We start from the raw sequence: 7,390 nt of genomic DNA, 5'->3' as shown, positions 1-7,390 counted from the left end.
GTTTTGTGGATAGCTTTGGTATCCCCTGAGTGTGATTGCTGGGGCTGTGAGTAGGACCTAGAACCCCCAAAGAGAGATGCTCGAGAGCTCTGCAGCCCCTCAGCTGGAGAGGGTGGCTCTGGGTAGGTTTACTGGAGCTTGTCAAGACTCTGCTCCTGGGAGGGGCATGCAGGTGCCCCACATGAAGAGAGCAGGACTACTGGTGGTGGCAGAAAGCCCCAGTTGGTCAGCTCTCAGACTCTGGAGAGTGCGAGCACTGGTTCCTCTGTCCTAGGGCTGGCCTGCACACTGTTCCCAGGGGTGCAGGGCATGGCATGGTTTTTGATGCTGGAGTCACGGTGTGATGATGGGGCTACTGGACACCAGGGCAGAATGCAGCCTGGGTCCCAGGGTGGGGGCTTGGTGTGAACTCCCTCTCTGGAATGATGTAGACTTGTGGGCTCCAAGCAGCTCCTTGTCCTGAGCTCAGAGCTTGCAAGGGCTGTGTGGCTCTGTAGCCAGGAATGCAGGCATCCATGGTGGGTGCATGCATTGCCATGGGGATTTTGCTCATCTCTCCCTGCAGCTACCGGTCCTGGCTGGTGGCTTTGCTTAATTTTTCTGGGACGCCATCCCGAGCTTCTGAGCCTCATGGGGTCTCCCTCACTGTTTCACTGAATTTGGTGTTTTCTCCTAGACACTCTATTACATGTGTGATTTTCTAGTTGTTGTTTTGGACATTCTTCGTGTCAGAGGTGAGGGCTGGGCCTCTAGTGAGCCCCTGGAGCCAATCTGCTCTCTAACGTCCGTACTTTATGCTGTAAGTTCTCCCCGAAGGGCTGCTTTAATTGCCTCCTGCAAATTCTGATGAGTTGTGTTTTTCTTTTCAGTTCAAAATATTTAAAAGTCTCCCTCGTAATTTCTTCTTTGATATAGTTGGACATGCTTTGCTTAATTTTCAAATATTTGATATTTTCTTGTTGTCTTTTTGTTATTTATTTCTAGGATAATTCCATTATGGCCAGAGAACATACTCTGTCTAACTGTATTCCTTTGAATTTTATCAAGACTTGTGTTATGGCCTGGCATATGGCCATGGACGTGACAGGTGCACTTGGCAGAATCGCACCTTCTGCAGTTGCTGGTGGGGTGTTCTGTGTATATTAGTCAGGCCAAGCTGGTTCATTTTGCTGGTTAATATTATTGTTCCAATGTTCTGCATCCCTATGGATGTTTTGGGGTCTGTTCCATCAGTTACGGAGAATAAGGTGTGTTAAAATCTCCAGCTATGTGAATTTGTCTGTTCCTTCTCAGTGCTGCTGATTTTGCTTCACGTTTCTTGAAGCTGTTATTCGGTGCACGTGCACTGAGGATTGTTATGTTTCCCTAGTGAATGGACCCATTATTGTCATGAAGGGGCTGAAGCTGTTGACTAGGGATGGCACAACCGGGTGCAGGTGTCTAACATGCAGAAGAGGCACCGCGCGGGCAGGCTTTGTGCTGTGATTAACGGCCTGCGCTAGACAGAAGGGCTTTTCCCCTTCCCCGGTTCATTTGATAAAAAAGTGGCCCCTGGATTTCGTTACCTAACACCCTTGCTGGGTGAGTAACATTATTAACGGTTTGCTTGACAGAGTTAATGACCGCAAGGAGAGCGTGATGATGGGAGTTTCGGGCTGTGTGCTCCGGGAGAGCTATTTTGAGGCTGGTTAATGCCTCTCAATTACATGGGGTGGTGACTGTTTCTTCTGCTCGTGGTTAGCTGTCCCCATCGCTCCAACCTCACTCAGGAACACGCAGGCTGCTCTCGGCTGACAGTGCGCAGAGGGAATGGTGCGTGGCTGGGGACTCACCCGTCTTGAATGTCCCCACCCCAGGTGGCCGCCCCGTATCAGAGTCTTCATTCCAAGTTCTACTTACAATTTATTTAACCGTTCCTTAATAACTGAACACACTGATTATTTCAGACCTTTAATATTAATATTATAAATAACATCATGAAGATCATTCTTATACATAAATCACCATGCAAGATGAGAAGAGCAGTGAAGACGTCAGCTGCATTAGTGAGAGTGTGAAGACCTCAACCTCAGGGCACGTGGCGGGCCCGGGTGGCTGGACAGTGACCCCCCCCAGTGCCAACCCCAGGGCGTGTGGCGGGCCCGGGTGGCTGGACAGTGACCCTCCCAGTGCCAACCCCAGGGCGTGTGGCGGGCCCGGGTGGCTGGACAGTGGCTCCCCCAGTGCCAACCCCAGGGCGCGTAGTGGGCCCAGGTGTCTGGACAGTGACCCCCCCAATGCCAAACCAGGGCACGTAGTGGGCCCAGGTGGCTGGGTGACAGCACTCACGGTGCTCACTCCAGGGTGCGTGGTGGGACCAGGTGGCTGGACAGTGGCCCCCCCAGTGCCAACCTCAGGGTGCGTGGTGGGCCCGGGTGGCTGGACAGTGACCCCCTCAGTGCCAACTCCAGGGTACACAGTGGGCCCAGGTGGCTGGACAGTGACCCCCCCAGTGTCAACTCCAGGGCACATAGTGGGCCCAGGTGGCTGAGTGACAGCCCTCACGGTGCTCACTCCAGGGTGCATGGTGGGCCCAGGTGGCTGGACAGTGGCCCCCCCAGTGCCAACCCCAGGGCACATAGTGGGCCCAGGTGGCTGGACAACAGCCCTCACAGTGCCCACTCTAGGGTGCATGGTGGCCTTGGGCAGCTGGATGGTGCCTGCCCCGCCCACTCCAGGGTGCATGCACATTGTGGGTGAGTGACAGGTGCTCTCTGGGCTGTGCTGAGGACAGAGGTCACCCCCGCTTCTGCAAAGCTGTCATCAGGGTGAGCTCTGGTTGGGTGAGCTCCTGTTGGGAGAGGCTGTGAGCCTCACTACCATGAGGGGGCAGGTTGGGTCTCAGTAGGGGTCTCATGGGGTCTTGTGGAGCAGCTTTTGTTGCCTAATGATCGGTGCTGGCTCCACAGACCCAGAGCAGCTGGGCAGGCGCACTGTGCAGACGTAGCCCTGGCCACACAGCACAGCGTCCTGCCGGAGCTCCCCGCGCCCCTGGTGCGCTCAGCACTGCTGCACGGGTCACCAGCCATAGCGTCTCAATCTCGTTGCTGAGCCTGCGCTGGGCCTCTCCGTCTTTCTCAACATGAAGCTCCAGACAGCCACAGCCAGACGGCCGCCAGCCCCCTCTCTCCAGGATGCTGCCCTGTGAGCCTCGGGCGAGGGTGCTCTGCTATGTGGGGTCCGATACCCCCACCCGTCTCTCCCTGTTGGATCCTTACCCTCCTCCTGCCTCTACCCTAGATATGACGTTGCTGTTCCTGGCCTTGGCCTGGTGATGTGACCCTAACCTCATTATGACCCTTTAGGATCATTCCCATTGACAGACACTTCCCCTTCTAAGCTCTGCGTATCCCTTTAATGCCCCAAATAGAATTCTGCAAAGATGTGGTGTTTGACTCACATAAAAATACATTTTGGACATTGCTCAAGGGACTGAAAAACAGCATTTAGGCTTTGATCAGAGTCACCTCGAGGGTCCTGGCACTGAGTGGGTGCCCTACATGGTGAAGACTTATTACAGAATGTTGGAGAGACCAAGGCTGACCATGGGTTTGGCTCAGATCCATTCTGGACACTCGTTGGGTGGCTGGCCTGGATCTGGCTGAATAGATTTTATGCATAGCTTGGTTTTTCTTTCCTGTTTTTGAATTTTTTAGATTGGTGGAAAGAAGTATTTGGAATCGATTTGGCTTGGGGTCTACGACGTCTTCGATTGCTGCAGTGACTTGCAGCCTTGTCCCTGTCGTGTCGGAGCTCTCGTGTAAGTGCAGGTTGAAATGCGGTCACGTCAGGCAGCAAAGCAGAGAGCGGAGAAGGCCGTGGACACGCCCGTCAGCAAAGAACTTCCGGAGCACAGGCAAGACCGTAGGCTTTTAGCTCTTGAAATAAACACGATTTAGGACAGGAATGTTTCTGCAGACTAATATTTTAATAAACAATGTATCCTTTTTATTCTGGATGTTTCAGAGCAAAGGTCAAAGTCTATTTCAAAGCACATTTGACATCGACCAGGCCTTCAAGCGACACGTGAACGCAGGAGGACCGCACGGCGCGTGTGTGAGTCAGTCCATTTCTGCGGCTTGTAACAAACACCTGAAATGGTCATTTATAAAGAAACAATATTTACTGCTTACAGTTTAGAGGCTGGAAAGTCCACAGCCCAGGGAACACGTCTGGTGAGAGCCCTGGTGGGTGGTGACTCTTCACAGCAGAGCGGGTGTCACACGGCAGATGGTGGAAGCAGACGGGGACTAACCTTCTCACTCCTCCTTTTAAAGCCCTGAGCTCTACGCCCATGAGCACCACTAAACCATCAAATTATTCATCCATTCACCAGGGCGTGGTCCTCATAACCCAGACACCCTCTTAACACTGTCGCAGTGGGGACCAAGCCTCAGTGAGTTTGGGGAGACATCAGCAGCACATCACTGCTTTAAGGTGTTGGGCACCCCGAGTCCCTGAGACCCCCCCATTGTCCTGATGTCACCTCTTTCATGGCCTGTCCTCACCCTGCACCCTTGTAGACCACAGCCAGCTCTCTTCCCTTCAGCCATGACGCTGCCAAGCTAATCTTCCTAGAAGACTGCCTGGACCATGTCATCCCCCAGCTCAAAATCCTCGGAAAGCTCCCACTTTTCTAAAGAAACCACATTCCGCTTCCTCCCTGGCATGGGGTGCCCAGCCGCTGGCCTCATCTGTGTCCACACACCTGTTCTTCCTACAGGAGCTGCGTGTGCCCCTGGAAGCCTGCACGGAGCCGCACCCACCTGCAGTTCATTTCCAAGCTGTCTAAAATTCCGCCCGTCCTCTCAAACCTGACTCAAGGTCTGCTTTTCCTGGAAGGCCTTCTTTCCTCGCTAAGCGTGGCCACGTGTGCACTGAGCTCTTGGCACCGTTTCTGCAGTGCTCACGTGTGCTCACATGGTTAGATGGATGGTCGGACAGATGGATGGATGGACAAGGGGACCAGACATGAGCACCATCTGTGCTCACAGATCCACAGTCCACTGGCTGCCTCCCCAGGGTAGCGCTGTGATCACAAGAGCAATGTCCACGTGGCGAGAGTATTTACTAGAGTATTTACTTGAGCATTCGACACACGCAGAGGCAGGCCCTGGGTTCTGTGGCTCGCGGTGGCCCCTCTTCCGCTCCATCCTGCTCTCCCGCATGGAGCTCTGGCCTCCTCCTGGCTCCAACGCCCTGCTCTCCAGTCCCCTTCCCCTCCTCTCAAGGTTCCCTTCGTGCCCCTTCCTCTGGATTCTCCATCGCAAAGCCCGAGAGTCTGTCTGACCAGGCAGAGCTCCCTTTGGAGGGATGAAAAGGAAGAGTCAGGGGAGCCGCCAGGACCCGCTCCAGGTAACAGTTCTTATCCAAGCATCTGTGTGCGTTATACGAATACAGGTTTTAAACATGCAAAAACCAGAAGATTTATGGACACTGTGCCTCCAGCTTGTGCAGAGGTAAGAATAAATGCTCAGGTTTTCACCGCATATTGATGGATTTGGGAGAACGTCATTTACCCACGCTGTGTACAAATCTGCACAACTATCTGTCACACGGTAGCAGGGCCTTACTGTATTGTGTGCTTTTAAACCTGAAAGGACTGTACTTATTTATTGTATGACTTCAAACTCACACTTTACAAAATCTAGATTCACAATTGTATTATTTAAACTAGCTTGTGTTTTTAAAGTGCATTTGATTCACGTACTGCTTTCTTAGACGTTATCACATACAACCTTCACACACAAGGAAACGAATCCCCCAAATCTCAAGGAGAGAGCTTGGTTCTACTCAGTCTCATTATTTTGTAGTTATAGTCATAGTTTATTTTTCCCTAGTGTTTATTCAGTTCCAGGTGTTAAATAGAAGTAGCTTTAAAAAAGATCCCACTAACAGCCCTGGGGGTTGGTATTCATGCTGGGAACCTGCGGCACAGGGTCCGTGTGACGTGTGACGTCCAGGAAGGCCAGCGAGGGATTGTTTTTCACAAGCAAGGAGACCACCTGCCGGCCACCAACACCTGCCCCAGTTTCCTTATTAAACCTTTAGAGAACACAAAGGAGGTGAGAGTCCCTTTCTTCCCGTCTTCCAAAGAACACTTTTCTGTATAAAAGATGCCCTAAATCCTTTGTCACGTCTGTGTCCAGAAACTGCTCTCGCAGGCAGCTTGGCCTCTGCTGAGCAGCCGGCTCCTGTCCTCGTCCTTGTTTCTCAAGCACAAAGGACCTAATTTGTAAAGTGGCAAGTGGGGTATGCATTGAGGGGTGGTCCCCTGGAGAGAGGAGCCAGCCGCGTGTCAGTTGACATTAGTGGGTTAGGCTAAAGCTCAGCTTTAAATCAGAATTAGAGAAAAATCTTTCTGCCACGACTAGACGCTCATTTCCCCTCATAATTAAAGACATGCAAACTAAAGTGAGTGGTTTCCTACGTCCCCACGGGAAGAAATGAGGAGCATGGATAACTCAAGTGTCCAGTGGGTGTGTGAGAGGCCGCCACAGTGTCGGTGAGGGGTGACGCGCAGACACCCGTCAAGAGTTAAGTGTGCATGCCCTTCAACCCCGCAGCAGGACTCCATTTATGGGAACACTTGAGCAAACATATAAATACTTGTCAAACAACTCAAACCTTCACTGATAGCAAATTGGTCAAATATTCCATGCTATGGAATATTATGCAGCTGCTAAAAATAATGCAGATCTGTATGCTCAGTCGACAAAGATTGCCACCACCTGTCTTAATCGAACAAAGCAGGCTGCAGAACCTCCACATGATATGATCTAATTTCCATGAATAAACGGAAGGAAGGAGGGAGGGAAAGATGGGTCTTGGTAGACAGAGGGAGTTGCTGAGACCACAATCAGCCATTCACAAGTTATCTTGGGGTAAGGGTGTCAGAGCACGTCAGTTCTAGGTTATAAGCGCCCATAAAATCGGAAGTTTCATAATGCTCCTGTATAACTTTTTGTAATCTGAAAACATGAAAAAGCAGCCAGTTACAAAGCTGCCATTCCCAACGAGACAGGAACGTACCTCTGTTCTCATCTACGGAGGAGAAACATCCCCGGAGCTGCTGCTGCCCACACACCCTCCTCTCAACTCCCCATCAGCCTGTCCGGAATATTCTCCTGCCGTAAGCATGTCAATGCTGCACTCCGTCTACAGCCGGGCAGCTGACCAGGGCCGTGGGCGGACCCTCCTCCTCTTCCCACCTTTGTGTATAGGAAATTCACCAGAGGCCAGTCCATCTGGTCTCATTTCCAAGTTCAGCTCCTGAGAATTTGCTTTTTAACAGGGCACCGTCTTCCTCTTCACAACGCAGCAGTTTGGTTGGGCGTGGAGCTTTTTAGAA

Source organism: Cynocephalus volans, chromosome 6 (assembly GCF_027409185.1).
Source record: "Cynocephalus volans isolate mCynVol1 chromosome 6, mCynVol1.pri, whole genome shotgun sequence".
NCBI lineage: Eukaryota > Metazoa > Chordata > Mammalia > Dermoptera > Cynocephalidae > Cynocephalus > Cynocephalus volans.
Note: the sequence above shows the minus strand (reverse complement) of the source record.